Genomic DNA, 20741 nt, shown 5'->3' with positions numbered 1-20741 from the left:
CGTTCTTCAAACCAAACGACATCATTTTATACATGTATGTGCCGTTAGCAGTGATGAATGCGCATTTAGGCATGTCTTCCTCGGCCATGAATACCGATGATACCCGAGAAGGCGTCCGGCCCAGCTCAAGATAGTGTAGCCTGCTGTCGCGTCGATTAAACTATCTATTCGAGGCAAGGGATAACAATCTTTGGGGCACGCTTTATTAAGATTGGTAAAATCTACGCACATCCTCCACGCCCCCGATGACTTCCTCACCATTACAACATTAGCTAACCACTCAGGATAAGTACAAGGCATGATAAAGCCCGCCGCTAGTAATTTATCTACCTCGGCCTTAATGGCCTCATCTTTCTCGGCTGAGGAGTTCCTCATCCTCTGCTTGACAGGGCGAGCGGTGGAGAGCACGTTCAACTTGTGAACAATTACCTCCCGGCTCACGCCTGGCATCTCGGCCGCTGAGTAGGCGAAGACGTCTTTGTTCTTCCTCAGCAGGTCTAGGAGAGCGGCCCTGAATTTTGGCTCCAGGTTGACACCGATAGTTACGGTGCGCCCTGGGTCAATTTCCACCTCTTCAGTCTCGGCTCCCCCGACCATGCCGACAGTTGCATCCATGTGGTCGCCTTCCTGTTGTAAGGATGGGCTCTTCCCCTTCTCGGACTTCTTTGCCACTTTGAGGGATTGCATATTGCACCCTCTGGCAGATATCTGGATGTTGACCATCTCGTCCTTCTCGTCCTTTGAGACGAGCTTATGCGCTTCCCCCCGGTCTGAGACATACATCAGTGTCAGGGCCCGGATGGACATTACTGCATCGGCCTCGCTCAGAGTGACTCGGCCTATGAGAACGTTGTAGGCGGACGAGCCGTCGATGACCACGAACCCAGCTAGGACATTCTTAGCCGCATTCCCCTCGCCGAACCTCACCGGCAGTCTGATTGACCCCAGGGGTACCAGGCCGGCCCCGGAAAAACTGTACAACGGATTGGTGCAGGGGCTCAAGTCCTCAACCTTCAAACCGAGGTTGAGAAAGCACTCTCTGAACATGATGTTCGTGTAGGCGTCTGTGTCAATCAGGCACCTCTTGACCAGGTGGTTGGCTATGTCCAAGTGGACTACAAGTGGGTCGCTGTGAGGGGCGATGACTCCCTCGTAGTCCTTCTTTCCGATAGTCATATCGGGGATGTTGGAAGCGGGGGTCGCTGTTTTGGGCACAAAGTTGATGGCCTGATACAGCTCGTTCAGGTGCCGTTTGTGCCCATGAGCGGACCCACCGTTCTCGTTGCCCCCGATGACAACATGGATTACTCCTATCCGTTCAAAGACGGATTTCTTGTTTGAGCCGCCGGCGTCAGTCTTTTGGCCTTTGGCAACATATTTGCCGAGGCTCCCCTTCCGGATCAGCTCTTCAATGGCATTCTTCAGATGCCGGCTGTTGTCAGTCAAGTGACCGGTGTGGCCGTGGTACTCACAGTACTGGCTCGTGTCACCGTCACTCCTCGGCCTGGGAGGCCTTTCCCACTTCTGACCCTCGTTCTTGCTCAGGGCGAAGACCTCGGCGGCAGATACGACCAGGGGGGTGTGATCATTGTACCGCTTTTGGTAGTACGGTCCCGAACTCCCCCCGGCGCCCGCCGAGTTCTGTTTCCTGGCGGACCTGTCAGACCGTGACCTATTATTGTCACGGCGTCTTTCATCCGGGTTGTCTTCCCGGCGGTTCTTAGTCTCTGAGTGCCCGGCCTCGCTGGGGCCTACCCAGGTTTTGTGGTAGTCCTCTACCTTTATGGCTTGGTCGGCCATCTTCCTGGCGGAGTCTAAGTTCAGGCCTCCGCACTTGATGAGCTCATTTTTTAAGTCTCCTCTTGGGAGGCCTTTCATCGCGCGAAGGCGCAAACCCATTGCTCTCCACGAATCATGCGAACCTTGGTGTCGAACCTATTCACATAACTTCGGAGAGACTCGCCTCCCTCCCGCTGATAGTCGAGATCCGATGTCTCGACGGCCCTCCTCTTATCGCAAGAATAATACCGGGCCAAAAATATGTCCCTTAGGTCGCCGTAGCAGTATATCGACCCATTGGGTAGTCCCTTGTACCAGCTTTGTGCCATCCCATGCAGGGTCGTTGGGAAGACTCGGCACCAAACCTCATCAGGCTGTTCCCACACCGACATGTAAGACTCGAAAGCCTCGGCATGGTCGGTTGGGTCGCTTTCTCCTTTGTATGAGATGGGCGGCAACTTTAGCTTAGTCGGCACCGGGACCTCTAGGACGTAGGGGTTGAGGGGTTGTATGACCACGTGTCGAATGACACGCGGCGATCGGCTCCTCGCGTCCCTAGTCCGGCTCCTCTCCCCGTGGTGGGAAGGGCTTCTTCTCCGACTCTGGTGAGTCGGGCTTCTTATCCGACTCTGGTGAGTCGGACATCTTTCACTCCTCTGGGGCATGCCTCGTCGGTGCTGCGGCGACGCCGTCCTCCCGCGAGTGCGGGAAGGACTCAGGTCTACCACTAGCACTCTGGGCTCCCCCGGCGTCTTGACAGGGTCGGCCTCCTCCAGTGCTCCGTTCAAGTTTCTCAGAGTCACATTTTGGGCCCTCGTCTCCTGGACGGGTGCCGCCGCTCTTGTCGGTGTGACAGTGTGAGTCGGCGTGCTACCAATTAGGTCCAGGAGTAGCTTCAGTTTAGCTGCATCAACCACATGTCCCATGATGGTGACTTGGTCGGCGGGCAGCGGCGTATCTGGTATTATTGGCATCCCGTACTCCGGTTGAATCACTCGGCGGTGGGGGTTGCACAACCTGCACTGTGGACGGTATCATCTTGGCGACTCTGTTTCGTCGACCACAAATACTTCTTGTTGTTTCGACATCTTCTTAGCTTTTTGGGTGGGTTTTTGTGTGTTTTTTTTTTTTTTTTTTTTGGGAATGAATGTGACTAGCTTCTAGTATCGTCCCCACAGACGGCGCCAATTGTTCCGGGTGTAATTCTAGAGCAGTTATATGTTACCACCTGTGCTTGTAGAATGATGTCTTTGATTGAATCCTCCTTTCGGTCTCCTGAAACGATGAACAAACTGAGGGCTCGGCTTTGTACCGAGCGAACTCACTGATAGGTAGGAATTTGTCGTCACTTCCCAATCAAAAACAATTTATAAGAACCCAAATTAAGTAGTATAATTAGGGTGTCGAACACGAAGATGGCGGGGGTGTATACTTGGTTTGTTTAAGTCCTATTTTAGCCTAATAATGAAAGAGGTTTGATTTATGATAAACTAAGATGCAAATAAGGAATAAAATTAAACTAAATGCAATTGTAATTGATCAATATGAGAAAGACTAGAGCTTTCGGGTTCACTCGGGTCATTGGGCATGAAACAAGACAAATAAGGGGAATAGGTGATTCAATTAGTCAAGAAATTATGCCTAATGTCTTAGGGCACCTAGAATTCGTTAACCCACTTTCATGCGATTAACTAAAACCCGTCACACACATACACAAAGATCATCCAATAGTCTACACACCAAGATTGTTCATCCATTAGTATAGACACCAAGACAACTAAACATGTGAGAAAATACTCAAACTTTCATAGAAAGAATTCTACAAACACTTCATGCAAAGAAAGTGACAACCAATAAAACACCCTATTCCTTATAATTCTAACCCAAATTGCACCCATTATAGACCCGAGATCCCCCTAAGCCCTAGAGGAGAACTACTCACACATGTTTAAGGATGAAAAACTAACAATAAAATGGAACAAAATACAAACAAGTATGGTAAACATAATAAAGATAGAAACTTTGAATGAAAACATTAAGTAAAGAACATAAATGTAAACAAATGAAAATAAATGCAAACAAAAGGTGAGAATTGTACCAACAAAGAGAAAGAATAATCTTGGGCAATAATGGAAGAATGAATTTCTTCTAATCTTCAAATACAACCCAAAATACTAATAAGATACTAATGAGAAAGGAAGAACTTGATAAACAAAGGAAGATTTAAACTAATAACTAAAGAAAAGATTACAACTTTTTATTGAGTGAAAATGAGGGAAAATATTAGGGTTCTGAATATTTGAGAGGAGAGAATTAACTAGCCTAATTTTCTATTCTCCTTGGTAAGGTGTTCTAATGTAAGGTGTAGTCTCCTTTTTATACTAGTCTAATAATAATAATAATAATAATAATAATAATAATAATAATAATCTAATAGTAATACTAATCTCCCCCCAAATCCCCAAATGTGTCACACGACATACACAGCTAAAACCCCCCAAAAGACAATCCCAGCCTTCCAATTCCTTGTCTTCTTCCGCCAAAAGCCTCTTCCAAGATTGTACCCGACCGGGTAAAATTACACCCGACCGGGCATCACTTTCACCCGGCCGGGCATAATTAACTCCTTCGGCTGCACGATTCACCCGGTAGAGTCAATTAAATCCCCAACTTGATTTCTTCTTCCTTCTTCCTTAAAAGCATCGACTGCAATTCAACTCGGGTTTCGATGAAGCAATCGAGTCATGGCGACTCGATCTGGGATTATTTCTGGGCTGCTCGTGGTGATTCAATCGTGAAGAGGGTGGAGCTTAGTGAAGATGGTGGTAGAATCGAATCGAATCGGATTTTGATTGATGGTTGTGGCTGCGACATTGAAAGAGCAGCGGAGTCGGGTCAGTGCGGTGACGGCTCGATTGGCGAATGTGAGGCTGTTGTAATGGTTCAGGGCAGCCTTTGATTGATGGGACTTGATGACTCGAGCCATGGATGTAGTTGTGCAATTTGAGCAGCTCCGAAGCCGGGTTTTCGGGCTGTCGAGACGAGAGCAGGTGGTGAATGGTATTTGAGCAATTGATGATTGTAGTTATGGAGTATGATGGTGAATGTATGGTGTAGATGTATGGTGGGCAACGGTGGAAGTACTGCGGCTGTTGTTGTTAGCTGTGGACGGAGATGGAGAATTGAATTGGGTTGCTGTTTTGGTCGGGTAATGGTATTGGTGGACGATGGTAATGTATTGAATTGAATTGAGATGGTGGTGGTGATTGATTAATGGTGGTGAATTGGATGAATGGTAGGGATGATGATGGATGGTGCGAAATGGAGGTGAAGGAGCAGCTCCTCGTGGCTTCGATTGGTGGAAGTGTTGAACTGGACTCGGGTTTTGATACCGAGTTCAATGTGGAAGATGGGGATGATGGATGTATAAAGGATGGTTGTTGATTAATGGTGGATTTTGGGAGTTTGCCATTGTTAAAATGAATTATTGGACTTGTACCAAAATGAAGGGAAGCAGGTGTGGTGTGTCATGTTCACGTGTGAGTTCAACCAAAAATAGTCAACATGAATTTCTTCGTGTGACCGGGCTTATTTCTTTTTCTTTCATATGGCTCCGTCTCATTATTCCGTCTCACCTACAAATCATAATTAATAAAATAATTAATATAATAATAAGATAATAATACTAATAATATTAATATTATATAAAACCCGACTAAATATTAAATATAACTACGAGAACTAATTATTATAAATTAGTTAATAAATGAGCTTTAGTTCCATAAAAGCACACAAAATCGAGTCGAATAAAAGGTTAAAGTATGAGTAAAATGTCGCTAAAATATGAGTTATCAAATCTCCCCACACTTAAACCTTACTCGTCCTCGAGTAAGCTCATTAAAACTAAATCGAGACCCAAAATATAGAGGACTAGCTAATCTAATAATATCCGATGAGAGGCAATTAACGGGCCTTCTCCGTCCCTTCAACTCACACCAAAACACAATGAGGTATGCATTCCGGTGTAAGGCAAGTAGGGGCTTGCGGAAAAATGCGACACATCCAACATTAAGCACACAAATAAGCAATGGATGCATCTACAAAAAGTCAAACCGCTTTCCTCATCTAAGCGGCCGTTTTTCTTTCAAGAATCGAACAAAGAGAGTCATTAGTGGAGGATGCCGTCTCCGGGTCTTACCAAGGTATCGACTCCCTAATTCTAGCTCAAGTAGCCAACATTGACAACACGGGGTGCCTAAGAAACAAATTCTAGGCGGGAAAGAGGAAGTACTTCGCTATACTCCCAAGAATGACACGACACACGCAAGATTCGACTCCATATCAAACCCTTGACCAAAAGGAGACCAAAGACCGACTCTCACGGGTTTCACTAGTCACTCATTGAAGAACCGGGTGATTTTTGTGACAAAAAGTAACCAAAATCACTCTCCTAACTCGACTTGCGAAGCATGCCCGCAATATAATATGGTACTATATCCAATATCCGCAAGAGAAATGCCAAATGATGCACATACAAGTGACAATCGGGTTGTAATGGGGCTTGGGTTAGGTGAAAAGGGATCGGTGCAAACACCGTTTTATGACATGTGAGGCTATCGGATTGAGTAGTCGCCACATCTAACCAATTCACTAAACTCAACCAATGCAAATGAATTCCTTCACAAAATATGACAAGATTGTCATTTTCAAAAATTATTCAACTCTTCAAAACAAACTCAATTTGCAAATTACCAATCCTTTATTTGGCACAAAAATATACATTCTTTTCTTTTTGTTTTTCATTTCATTTTTCTCTTTTTCTATTTGTTTTTTCTTCTTCATTTTTTTTTCTTTTCTTTTCTCTTTGATTTTCTTTCTTGCATTTTTCACGACTTGTTCACCTCTTATTAAACAAAAGTAGCCAAAGTTGTATTTCACTCATGTGGCATTAAGATCATACACCTCAAGGAGAGTCAAAATTTCAACCCAAATATACTCCACAAAAGAACCACAATGACGAACTACTCAACCAAGGTGAGTTGTTTATGGGATGTAGTTAATTTGTTGGCAATAGAAATGATAAGGCTTAGGCTCAAAATGGGTTAAAAAAAGGAAACAATTGACTCAAGGGTAGAACAAAAGCTTATATGGCTATTGTGAGGTTACTTTATTTGAACAAAATTGTCTCAATATGCACACCGACACTTCTACGGTAAGGAATGAGCACCATACTTGTGCGTTTTGACATAACATACCACGTAAGGAGAACTACTCTCATGACCTAAACGGGACCGGTTTGATGGACCGGCCATATGGAGGCTCTATCCTCACATTTTAGTAGCTATATCGGACCTAGGTCAAGTCTCGGGCCTAATACGGTCTCACAAGGTGGTCGTTACTTGGTTGTTAAGCTAGACTTCCGGGTTTTTGCAAGCAAAAACCCTAACATGTGTCATCAAAAGGCACGAGCTATCAAGAGGGAAATGACACGGGCAAAACAATTATCATCATTGACGACATATACCCTCCACATTTAGACCATCCATGCAACTATTTACATACGAGATGCAACGTGTATGAAATGCAACTAAACATATGAACAAACTACGTGAATGCAAGAGTGAACACATATATACATGTCTAATCTAAATGCATACAAGTTCTAGTCCTAACAACACACCAACAACACACGCATATCCAAAGCGGTTCCCAAAGGGAACACCCACATCACATATCCCGTCCTCCTCCATGCTTATATATACAAAAAGAAAAGGAAGGATAAAGGAGAAAGAATTGGAAGAATTTTACCAAGCGTCTTCTCCGATGATTCATGTGTTGCCTATCAAAATGGTTAGGACAAATGCAATATATATAATATAAACAATGCAATTTTTTTGAAATTTTTCAATTTTTTCAATTTTTAGGCATTTTCTTAATTTTTCTTAAATTTACAAGAATATAATGATATGAACAAATATAGACAATATTCACAAAGTGGATATTTCCCTCCCCACACTTAAAATTTACATTGTCCTCAATGGAACAAAGTATAGGGAGAGAATAGGAAAAATAAACAACATATTTTTGGTGGTTTTTGAATTTTTCGAAATTAAAGAACATGTTTTTGGTTTTTTTTTTTAGGCCCTCCCCACACTTATTCATTTACATGGGAGGGCAAGTTGGAGAAATTAAAGAACTTGTTTTTGGGTTTTTGAATATTTTAAAAGAAATAACATGTTTTTGTTGTTTTTGATTTTTCAAATTTTTAGGGATTTTCAAATAAGTATGCAATGCATGATCTAGCCTATATGCAATATTGAAATACAATGCAAGCTATACTAGATGAATGCAATAACTAAATGTAACAATATATTACAAATTTGAAATCTAATGCAATCCTATATGAATGCAACTAAGTGAATTTCTAACTAAATGCATACAAAATTGAAATATGAATGAGGAAATTTGGATTTAGGGGGAAATCATACTTGTCATTTTGGATTGAAAGGGAGGGAGTGGAGCCCTCATTACTAGGCTCTACTCATACTCTTCATCGCCATCACCGTCTCCATCTCCATCATCCGTCCAAAATTCCTCATTTCCTACCTAGAATGCATGCTATATACAAATGGTGGTTCTTGAGGAACTCCACCAAACCGAGTTTCTTTCAAGAGTTTCAATTTGTCCTCTCCTCGGGGAGGGGTTCCCCGAGATAGAGCACTTCAATAGGACCTTTGTTATCACCGTCATAGTATCGCTTGACTCTTTGACCATTGACCCTAAAAGTTCCCCCTTCTTCACTCCAAAGTTCGAAAGCACCATAAGGAAATACTTTCATCACTTTAAAGGGTCCGGACCATCGTGATTTGAGCTTGCCTTAAAACACCTTGATTTTGGAGTTAAAAAGGAGAACAAGGTCTCCAACACTTACCTCTTTCTTCATGATCTTGGCATCATGCCATTTCTTCGTTTGATCCTTGTAGATTTTGGAGCTCTCATAAGCCTCCAATCTCAATTCCTCAAGCTCATTCATTTGGAGAAAGCGCACTTCTCCGGCGGCATCAAAGTCAAAATTCATCTCTTTAAGGGCCCACCAAGCTTTGTGCTCCAACTCCACCGGCAAATGGCAAGCTTTCCCGTACACAAGCTTATACGGGGTGGTGCCAAGGGGTGTCTTGAAGGCGGTTCTCAATGCCCATAAGACATCCGGGAGCTTTTGGGACCAATCTTTCCGGCTTTTGTTGGTGACTTTTTCCAAAATGGCTTTAATTTGGCGGTTAGAAACCTCCACTTGCCCACTAGTTTGAGGGTGGTAGGCAAGTGCGGTTTTGTGCCGCACTCCATGTGATTCAAGTAGAGCCTTGAAGGTGCTCTTGCGGAAATGAGATCCGCCATCACTTATGACTACTCTTGGTGTTCCGAACCTTGGGAAAATCGTGCCTTTGAAAAGCTTCATCACAACCTTGCTATCATTGGTGGGGGAGGCAACCGCTTCAATCCATTTGGATACATAGTCCACCGCAACCAAGATGTATTCATTTCCACAAGAGTTGGGAAAGGGTCCCATGAAGTCTATGCCCCAACAATCAAAAAGCTCAATCTCCAATATGTTAGTCAAGGGCATCTCACTTCTCTTCCCAATGTTCCCAACCCTTTGGCAAGCATCACAAGATTTAACCAAGTAGTGAATGTCTTTGAACATGGAGGGCCAATAAAACCCACCTTGGAGGATCTTGGCAATTGTTCTAGAAGTGGCCAAGTGTCCCCCATAGGCGGAATTGTGAACCCGGTCAACAATCTCTAAGCCCTCCTCTCTCGAAACACATCTCCGGAACATTCCATCCCCACACTTGCGAAACAAATGTGGGTCATTCCAAAAGTATCTCCTAGCATCATTTCTCAACTTCCGCCTTTCTCTTGGTTCCATTTCATCCGGTAAGAAACCACTCACAATGTAGTTTGCAAGATCCGCAAACCAAGGGGTCTTGGCGGTAACTTCCATGAGTCCATCATCCCGCAACCACTCATTGATGGGTCCACTCTTGTCTTGTATCCCATGGTCTTCAACGGTCAATCTAGATAAGTGGTCGAACAACATTTTCCGAACCTACCTTATCCTTAATCTCTAAATCAAATTCTTGAAGGAGAAGGACCCATCTCAAGAGCCGGGGCTTTGCATCTTTCTTCACCATCAATTGTCTCAAGGCGGTGTGATCGGAGTAAACCACCACCTTAGACCCAACAAGGTATTGCCGAAATTTCTCCACGGCATGAACAATTGCCAACATTTCCTTTTCGGTAGTAGCATATCCACATTGAGTTTGATCAAGAGTCTTGCTTGTGTAATATATCACATGATGCTTCTTATCCACAACTTGCCCAAGTACCGCACCAACCGCGAAGTCCGAAGCATCACACATTATCTCAAAGGGAAGATTCCAATCCGGAGACCGGATTATCGGTGCCGTGACCAATGCTCTCTTCAACCTATTAAAAGCTTCAAGACAAGAATCATCAAACACAAAGGGGGTATCCTTAAGGAGTAATGAGGTTAAGGGCTTTGCTATTTTTGAAAAATCTTTGATAAAACGCCGATAAAACCCGGCATGGCCTAGAAAACTTCTCACTCCCTTAACATTGGAAGGGGGTGACAAGTTCTCTATAACGGCAACCTTAGCACCATCAACCTCAATACCCCTACTAGAGACAATGTGACCGAGTACAACCCATTCCTCTACCATAAAATGGCATTTTTCCCAATTGAGGACGAGGTTGTGCTCCTCACATCTCTTCAACACACTAGTCAAGTTCTCTAGACCATGATCAAATGAGTCTCCATGGACACTAAAGTCGTCCATGAAGACTTCCATGCTTTTCTCTAGAAAGTCCGAAAAGATTGCCATCATGCACCTTTGAAAGGTACCGGGCGCATTACAAAGCCCGAATGGCATCCTACGGTAGGCATAAACTCCTATTGGACAAGTGAAGGTCGTCTTCTCTTGGTCATCCGGGTGGATGGGAATTTGGAAAAACCCGGAATAACCGTCTAAGAAGCAATAGTAAGCATGGCCGGCGAGCCTCTCTAGCATTTGGTCAATGAAGGGAATTGGGAAGTGGTCTTTTAGGGTGGCGGCATTGAGCTTGCGGTAGTCAATACACATGCGCCACCCGGTCACGGGTCTAGTAGGTAGGGTGGTGCCATCCTCTTGTTCAACCATTTGTACCCCCCTTTCTTTGGTACCACGTGGACCGGACTAACCCATTTGCTATCGGTAATTTGGTATATAATACCGGCCTCTAGGAGTTTCAACACTTCATTTTTCACCACCTCGGCCATCTTTGGGTTAATCCGCCTAAGACCGTCAACCTTGGGTTGACTCCCCTCTTCCAAAACTATTCTATGCATGCACAAACTCGGACTTAAGCCCTTGATGTCATCAATGCTATACCCAAGTGCTCCCCTATGAGTTTTCAAGATTTCCAAAAGCTTCTTTTCTTGGGACTCACTTAGGTTAGCATTAACGATCACCGGGTAGGCCTCTCCCTCACCAAGGAAAGCATACTTGAGTGAGGGAGGCAAGGGTTTGAGTTGTACCTTTGGAGGGAGAAAGCCCTCCACTTTCTTCAATAGTTCCTCATCAACTTCATGGTCCTCCTTCATTGCCTCATCATGCAAGGAGATTTGAAAAACCTCTTCCATCTCCGCTTCTTCACGGGCTACTTCATGTACCACCTCATCTACCAACTCAATGGTGCTCAACCTTTCCATCCTTGGTCCTTTCATCATATTTGGCAAGTTAAATTCGATTTTGTTGCCTTCAATTTGGAAGGTTAGCCGCCCATTCTTCACATCAATGAGTACTCCTCCGGTAGCCAAGAATGGCCTACCTAGGATGATGGGAGTATGGCTATCCTCCGGAATATCAAGGACAAAAAAATCGGTGGGAATTAAAAACTTTCCAACCTTGACGGGTACGTCCTCAAGCACCCCCATAGGGCGTTTGACGGACCTATCCGCCAATTGGAGAGTCATGGTAGTGGGAGCCAAGTTTTGAATGCCAATCCTTTTTGCAACTTTTAAAGGAATAACACTAACACTTGCTCCCAAGTCACAAAGAGCTCTTGATATAGGAACACCGCCAACTACACAAGGAATGGAAAAGCTCCCCGGGTCACCAAGTTTAGTGGGCAATTTGTTAAGGATATGAGCACTACATGCTTCTTCCATAGCCACTATTTCTTGGTCACCCAAGACTCTTTTCTTTGTCAAAATGTCTTTCAAAAATTTTGAGTAGGTTGGCATGTTCATTATCACCTCCGTAAAGGGTAGGGTAACCTCAAGTTTCTCAAGCATATCACAAAATTTGGCATACTTGAGGTTTTCCCTACTCTTTATGGCTCTTGAAGGGTAAGGAATTTTAGGAACAAGTTGGGAATTGGAAGATACCTTTGGGGGAGCCGAACTCTTTGTTACCTTTTTAGAATGTGGCAAAGGTGCTTCTTCAATAACTTCTTCCTCATAAGGGAGATCTTCCACAAATCCATCAACATCCTTGTCCACTTGAATTCCTCTTCTAGACAAATCTTCACAAGCTTTCTTTCCTTTCTTGTCTTCATTAGCTTTACCCGAAGCCTCAATGGGTGAGATTTCCTCTTCATCATCCATTTCTACCTCATTCCCCTTGGGATCTTCATCAACTTCCAACTCAAGGTCTTTGTAAGGGTCCTCAAGCTCTAAACCACTCCTTAGCACTACCGCATGAGCATGGTGGCTATTTGAGGCATCTTTGGAGCTTTGTCCTTGAGCCAACAAACCACCGGGCGGCCTTTGAGGGTTAGCCATAGCATGAGAAGCCATCCTAGATTCCATTTCCCTCATGTCCTTAAGAAATGTGGCTCTCAAGTTTGCTTGTTCTTGTTGAGTAGCTTTTGCAAAATTAGCTATCTCTTGGCTATGTTGAAGTTGCATGTTCTTAATCATCTTCAAAAGCTCCACTTGAGAGAGCTCACCTTGGGGTTCTTGATGAGGTTGGTTGGCTATGGGTAAAGGGAACCCATAGTCATATCTAGCATTGGGACCTTGGTTGTTGTTTTGCCCCACTTGGAAGTTACCTCTCGGACCATAGTTGTTGAAGTTTGATCCTTGACCTTGTTCTTGAGACCCTTGAACATACCCTTGCCCAAATCCTTGATTTGCTTGGTTTACTTGATTCCCTTGGTAAAACCCTTGGTTGCTTTGGTTTCCACCAAACTCTTGGTACCCTTGTTGTTGGTTGCCATAGTTTTGGGGTTGATTGTTGCTTGACCATTGGTTTTGATTTCCAAAATTATTTCTCGGGTTTGGGAGAATTCCCCTTGGTTGAGCAAAACCGGGTGGATTGGTTTGGGTTTGTGGTTGGAGATGTTGGGGGTTTTGAACATTGGTGCTTTTGTAACTAAAGTTGGGGTGGTTCCTTAACCCGGGGTGGTAGAAATTGGTATTTGGATTGTAGGTGTTTGGGTTGTTGTAAGGAGGCCTTGGTGGCCTAGGATTGTTGTTGTAGCTTTGAAAAGCGTTCACCTCTTGAGCATTCTCTTCATAGGCATCATTGTAATTGTTGCCACACAAGTCATATGTATGACCACTTCCTCCACAAAGTTCACAACTTGAGACTTGAGCCACTTCTTCCATGGGTGCCCCATATGAGGTTGCGGCTTGATTCACTTGATTTCTTGAAAACTTCTCAAATTGTTTTGTGAGTAAGTCAAGCTTGGCATTTGTCTCGGAGTTGGAGGCATTTTCCTTAGGAAACTTCCCATTCCTTCTTAGCATGTTCCCTCTAGAACCATAGTTTGCCTCCGAATCTACCATTTTCTTGATCAATGCCGTGCCCTCTTCATCACTCAAGTGGTCAAAACCTCCCCCCGCGGAGGCATTTACCATCTCCTTAGTTCTTGGTAATAAAGTTTGGAAGAATGTTTGAGTAATGTACCATTCCGGTATTCCATGGTGGGGGCAACTTGCTATCAAGTCTTGATAACGGTCCCAAGCTTCACCCAAGGACTCCCCATCCTCTTGTTGAAACGTATGGATCTCATTGCGGAGCATCGCGGTCTTGGAGGAAGGGTAGTACTTGGCCATAAATGCTTTGGCTAAGTCATCCCAAGTAGTGAAAGTATCCGGTGGGTGGATGTTCAACCACCGGTCCGCTTTGCCCGTTAATGAAAACGGAAACAACATCATTCTAAAGGTGTCTTCGGACACCCCATTCTTCTTCATCATTGAAACTTTTCTTTTAAACTTCCGGAGATGAGCATGGGCATCCTCTTCAATATGCCCCCCGAACAAATCCTTCTCAATTAACCCGACTTGGGCGGGATGCATTTCAAAGTTGTTTGGGGCTAAGGTGCCAAAATTGATAGGGTTACATGAATCATTATGGTTAGGCCGGTTGTGATCTCTAAGAGCCATTTGTGGTGGTGGATTTGGTTCTTGATGTGGCGGTGTTTGAGGTGGGCTATTATAATTAGGGAAGTTGTGAAAAGGGTTTTCTATTAAAGTCTCAATTGTGTTGTTTGGTTGAAGTATGGTTGTGGTATCAAAATTTTGTGGGATGTGTGAACTTGGTTGCTCAAAGTTTGCTTGAGAGGAATTATTCCTTACTCTCTCAAGAGTCCTTGTCCTCAAGGTCCTAAAAAGCCTCTCGGGGTCGGAGTTGAAGAGAAGAGCTTGGTGATGGTTCCTTCTAGGCATACACTTGACAAATTGTAAGTCTCCTAGTGTTTTTACACACTAGGGAAAAGCAATAAACCACACACTCTACAAAGGACACACACAACTACTAACACAAAGTAACAATTGAGATAAGACTAAAGCAAAGACTCTAAGCAAAAACTAAGCATAACCTAACGCCATCCCCGGCAACGGCGCCATTTGATAGGTAGGAATTTGTCGTCACTTCCCAATCAAAAACAATTTATAAGAACCCAAATTAAGTAGTATAATTAGGGTGTCGAACACGAAGATGGCGGGGGTGTATACTTGGTTTGTTTAAGTCCTATTTTAGCCTAATAATGAAAGAGGTTTGATTTATGATAAACTAAGATGCAAATAAGGAATAAAATTAAACTAAATGCAATTGTAATTGATCAATATGAGAAAGACTAGAGCTTTCGGGTTCACTCGGGTCATTGGGCATGAAACAAGACAAACAAGGGGAATAGGTGATTCAATTAGTCAAGAAATTATGCCTAATGTCTTAGGGCACCTAGAATTCGTTAACCCACTTTCATGTGATTAACTAAAACCCGTCACACACATACACAAAGATCATCCAATAGTCTACACACCAAGATTGTTCATCCATTAGTATAGACACCAAGACAACTAAACATGTGAGAAAATACTCAAACTTTCATAGGAGCAATTTTACAAACACTTCATGTGCAAGAAAGTGACAACCAATAAAACACCCTATTCCTTATAATTCTAACCCAAATTCGTACCCATTATAGACCCGAGATCCCCCTAAGCCCTAGAGGAGAACTACTCACACATGTTTAAGGATGAAAAACTAACAATAAAATGGAACAAAATACAAACAAGTATGGTAAACATAATAAAGATAGAAACTTTGAATGAAAACATTAAGTAAAGAACATAAATGTAAACAAATGAAAATAAATGCAAACAAAAGGTGAGAATTGTACCAACAAAGAGGAAAGTAACAATCTTGGGCAATAATGGAAGAATGAATTTCTTCCAATCTTCAAATACAACCCAAAATACTAATAGTATACTAATGAGAAAGGAAGAACTGTCATAAACAAAGGAAGATTTAAACTAATAACTAAAGAAAGATTACAACTTTTTATTGAGTGAAAATGAGGGAGGAAATATTAGGGTTCTACAATATTTGAGAGGAGAGAATTAACTAGCCTAATTTTCTATTCTCCTTGGTAAGGTGTTCTAATGTAAGGTGTAGTCTCCTTTTTATACTAGTCTAATAATAATAATAATAATAATAATAATAATAATAATAATAATAATAATAATCTAATAGTAATACTAATCTCCCCCCAAATCCCCAAATGTGTCACACGACATACACAGCTAAAACCCCCCAAAAGACAATCCCAGCCTTCCAATTCCTTGTCTTCTTCCGCCAAAAGCCTCTTCCAAGATTGTACCCGACCGGGTAAAATTACACCCGACCGGGCATCACTTTCACCCGGCCGGGCATAATTAACTCCTTCGGCTGCACGATTCACCCGGTAGAGTCAATTAAATCCCCAACTTGATTTCTTCTTCCTTCTTCCTTAAAAGCATCGACTGCAATTCAACTCGGGTTTCGATGAAGCAATCGAGTCATGGCGACTCGATCTGGGATTATTTCTGGGCTGCTCGTGGTGATTCAATCGTGAAGAGGGTGGAGCTTAGTGAAGATGGTGGTAGAATCGAATCGAATCGGATTTTGATTGATGGTTGTGGCTGCGACATTGAAAGAGCAGCGGAGTCGGGTCAGTGCGGTGACGGCTCGATTGGCGAATGTGAGGCTGTTGTAATGGTTCAGGGCAGCCTTTGATTGATGGGACTTGATGACTCGAGCCATGGATGTAGTTGTGCAATTTGAGCAGCTCCGAAGCCGGGTTTTCGGGCTGTCGAGACGAGAGCAGGTGGTGAATGGTATTTGAGCAATTGATGATTGTAGTTATGGAGTATGATGGTGAATGTATGGTGTAGATGTATGGTGGGCAACGGTGGAAGTACTGCGGCTGTTGTTGTTAGCTGTGGACGGAGATGGAGAATTGAATTGGGTTGCTGTTTTGGTCGGGTAATGGTATTGGTGGACGATGGTAATGTATTGAATTGAATTGAGATGGTGGTGGTGATTGATTAATGGTGGTGAATTGGATGAATGGTAGGGATGATGATGGATGGTGCGAAATGGAGGTGAAGGAGCAGCTCCTCGTGGCTTCGATTGGTGGAAGTGTTGAACTGGACTCGGGTTTTGATACCGAGTTCAATGTGGAAGATGGGGATGATGGATGTATAAAGGATGGTTGTTGATTAATGGTGGATTTTGGGAGTTTGCCATTGTTAAAATGAATTATTGGACTTGTACCAAAATGAAGGGAAGCAGGTGTGGTGTGTCATGTTCACGTGTGAGTTCAACCAAAAATAGTCAACATGAATTTCTTCGTGTGACCGGGCTTATTTCTTTTTCTTTCATATGGCTCCGTCTCATTATTCCGTCTCACCTACAAATCATAATTAATAAAATAATTAATATAATAATAAGATAATAATACTAATAATATTAATATTATATAAAACCCGACTAAATATTAAATATAACTACGAGAACTAATTATTATAAATTAGTTAATAAATGAGCTTTAGTTCCATAAAAGCACACAAAATCGAGTCGAATAAAAGGTTAAAGTATGAGTAAAATGTCGCTAAAATATGAGTTATCACTCACTCTGACGCTCAAGTCAGTAAACTTAAAAGGATTAAGTCGTATGTTACTTGGCGAAGTATATATTGTAGAGAGATAAGGAAGATATTACCAGATTATGAGGTGTTTAGGTTAAATTGTGGATCCTTTCCTCAATGAGGGTTGAGGAGTATTTATAGACTTTCACCTTTTGTCACGTAGTGGCCAAGTGGCCAAGTGGCTAGCAGGTGGAAAGACCGATCTACCCTCGGCCGAGGGACCCATGGCGAGGCGGCGGGCCCGTTGACTCGCCGCCGAGGGTCTTGGATATGAGTTCGCGGATATGTGCCCCTGGTAGCTAGTTGTCCCAGTAGAGACCCAAGAGACAGTAAAATGCCGACGGCCGCGTCGGTTAAGGTTATCTAAGTCGTTGACTTCTTTGTGGATATCTTTGACCTTTCGGTATGTTGACTCATTCGGTCACGGTGCAATATGCCCCATCAATTAGTATTAGATAAATAGTTTATTTGTAGAAATAAACCGTCTCACAGGGTGATCCGTCTTACTCTATAATTCGTGTCAATCTAAATAAGCTGAATAACAAATTGTTGGCTCAAAATCTAAATATGATTAAAATAGGCTTAAACAACCTCAAACTAACCCATTAAAATAACATATCGCCAAAGCCCCCACCTTCACGTAATAGTAGTAAATCAGTAATGCTAACCTAACATACTTCACACGCCTCTTTCTCCCTCGCTCTCTCTCATCAAACACACCGTCACCAGTCACCGTCATTATATCACTCCCTCAAACTCATTCTCTCACTTCTGTCTCAACTTTATCTCTCGTAAATCTCATGGATTCATAGTCCCTATAATTTCTTTCTATAATCCTCCTTCTTTAAACAATATATCATCTCCTTGCTCGATAATGTTTACCTAATTGTCAATCTCTCTCACTATCAGCTGTGTTGGTTTCATTTTTTGTTCATGTTTCTGTGATTTTTTTCTATTCAATTTCTCATAGATCTGATGGTTATTTTTCTAAAAGTTGATTTTTTATTTTTTTATAAATTATAAAATTATTAGTGAATATCATAGATCTAATGAGTATTGTTTTTTTAAATAAAATTACTCAATATAAGTAAGTATGTGTTTTTAAATAATATTCTTTTTACTTTATTTCGTTGCTATATTATGTTTAAATTATTTTTTTCATTTATTTAAAACTTATTTTCGTTAATTTTAAAAAATCCCATATTTTGAATGTAATCTTCCCCTTTTTTGAAGTTTCTTTATTTTATTTTTTTGACAAAACAATAGAGTATTTCTAAGAACGGAAATCAAATCTATTAAATTTAAATGACTTGGATATTTTTTGAAGAATATTTATCAATTAAATTCCTAAATCTAATTTTTTATATAAGTTTTTTATGGTTTAATGACATATTTTTCCTATACTGAATTACGGGATTTTTAAAGAGAATTTTTTGAAATAAATTGTTAAATTTAGTTTTCGGATTTTTTTTGAAGATTTTAAAACAATTTTTTCAAAAAACATACGTAATTTTAGATGTTAAATATTTGTAATCACTTTCTTGAGATCATTTAAAAGAATTAGATTATATTAATTCAAATTAGATTAGCTTAGATTATACGGAGTATTAACATTGATTTTATTATAAAAAAACGTGCAAAATAAACTCAAAATCGTTTTCTTCGGAGTAATTTTTCAGATTTGAATTGGGTGGAGGAGAAGAGAGGGGAGAGGGTAATTAAATGGTGTATAGAACATGGTGGGTCCTATATTGGCCAAATTTCTAAAAAATTTCAGCCAATGGGAGGCTTTCAAAGAACCTAGCTTTTATACTAGGTAGATTATATTAATTCAAATTAGATTAGCTTAGATTATACGGAGTATTAACATTGATTTTATTATAAAAAAAACGTGCAAAATAAACTCAAAATCGTTTTCTTCGGAGTAATTTTTCAGATTTGAATTGGGTGGAGGAGAAGAGAGGGGAGAGGGTAATTAAATGGTGTATAGAACATGGTGGGTCCTATATTGGCCAAATTTCTAAAAAATTTCAGCCAATGGGAAGCCTTCAAAGAACCTAGCTTTTATACTAGGTAGATGTGAGACATGATTTACAGTAGCTTAAATGTGATAAGATTCACAAAATATTTTTATTAATAATGATAAAAATTAGTTATATCAGAATTTCTCGTGAATATTGTAGCAGAGATTGTTATCTTTTATTCTCTTAACCATAAGGTTAATTGTCAACAATTAACACCTAATTTAAAAACTAATAAAATCAAACTTAACAATGTTAATGATCTCACATGAAGGCATGAAATCAAAATGAGCTCATTTAGTACGCCGTTTGAACTCAATTGGTGGAAGTGCCCGTTTATTGATGGAACACTACTGTTTGTCTGTTTTGGGTGTTTACTGTGCATGTTGAATGCTATCAGAGTTGTGTGTTTGCAGGGTTAATTTTAGCTCTATCTCTAGGCCAATCTAATACGGGACATGGATAAACAAGTAAGGAATAATAACGTAAATAAAGAATAACGAGACTTTTACGTTAAAAAACCCTTGAATGGGAAAAAATTACGAGCACTAAATCAGAAGAGGATTTCAGTATGTATTTTAAGATAATTCCCTATAAACTAAATGAATAGGTGAAACTCTCATTTTTCTCGTCTAAACCATATTTCCTAAGATGAAGCTTAGTATTTTCAGCATATATTATAAGTATGGTAGGTGATTAATGACACAGTCTTTTAAATTTAATATTTAAAACATTTCATATTTAACATTCTGCATAAATTTATCTCCATTCTTATATGATAAAAAAATTGTCTACCTTTTTTTAGAAAAAAAAAATTGTACCATGAAAGTTCATTTACTTTTTCTAGATAAGAAGTTTTAAAAAAAAATTGTTAATAGTAAAAAAAAAATCTAAAAATAACACCATTAATTTCTCGGTAAAAGAAAACTTTTATAAAAATCCTTATTTTATGACTTTTTACAATTTTAATTTTTATGCTCAAATCAAAATAAGTGATGAGAAACATAAAAAATAAGTGACTTATCAATTTAAAAGCCATAAACAATTCGGAGTACACTAAAAAATACTCCCTCCTATTTCTTTATATCTTCCCCTTTCTTTTGGGCACACAAATTAAGAAAGGGGAAGAAAGAAGGAATAAAGTGAATAAAGTATTGTAAGTTGTGAAATTTATAGGTGAGAGAAAATAATAAAGAATGAATGATGAATAAAGAATAGATAAAGTAATGAGAGTTGTTCATTTTTTAGGAGAGAAAAATTAATAAAAAATGAATGAAACTTACCAAAAAAGGAAAGAGGAAAGATAATCAAACTTGTGTGAAAAAGGAAAGAGGGAAGATAATAGGAAATTGGAGGGAGTAAAATTTTATAAATACCGTGCATATATTGCACGGGATTTAAACTAGTTATAGAACAATTGTATAAAAGACTACAATGAATCTCAATGTATAGTATTGCTCGAC

At 40.9% G+C, this 20741-nt stretch overlaps 1 non-coding gene across 1 annotated transcript; it reads left to right on the top strand.

The window, feature by feature from the left end:
• Positions 1-13760: 13760 nt before the first annotated feature.
• Positions 13761-13867, top strand: LOC141603364 (small nucleolar RNA R71). The gene has a single exon (XR_012525245.1). It is a non-coding gene; the product is annotated as a small nucleolar RNA R71 (small nucleolar RNA).
• Positions 13868-20741: the final 6874 nt, after the last annotated feature.

Source organism: Silene latifolia, chromosome 9 (assembly GCF_048544455.1).
Source record: "Silene latifolia isolate original U9 population chromosome 9, ASM4854445v1, whole genome shotgun sequence".
NCBI classification, from domain to species: Eukaryota; Viridiplantae; Streptophyta; class Magnoliopsida; order Caryophyllales; family Caryophyllaceae; genus Silene; species Silene latifolia.
Note: the sequence above shows the minus strand (reverse complement) of the source record. Positions and strands in the feature narration are given on the sequence as shown.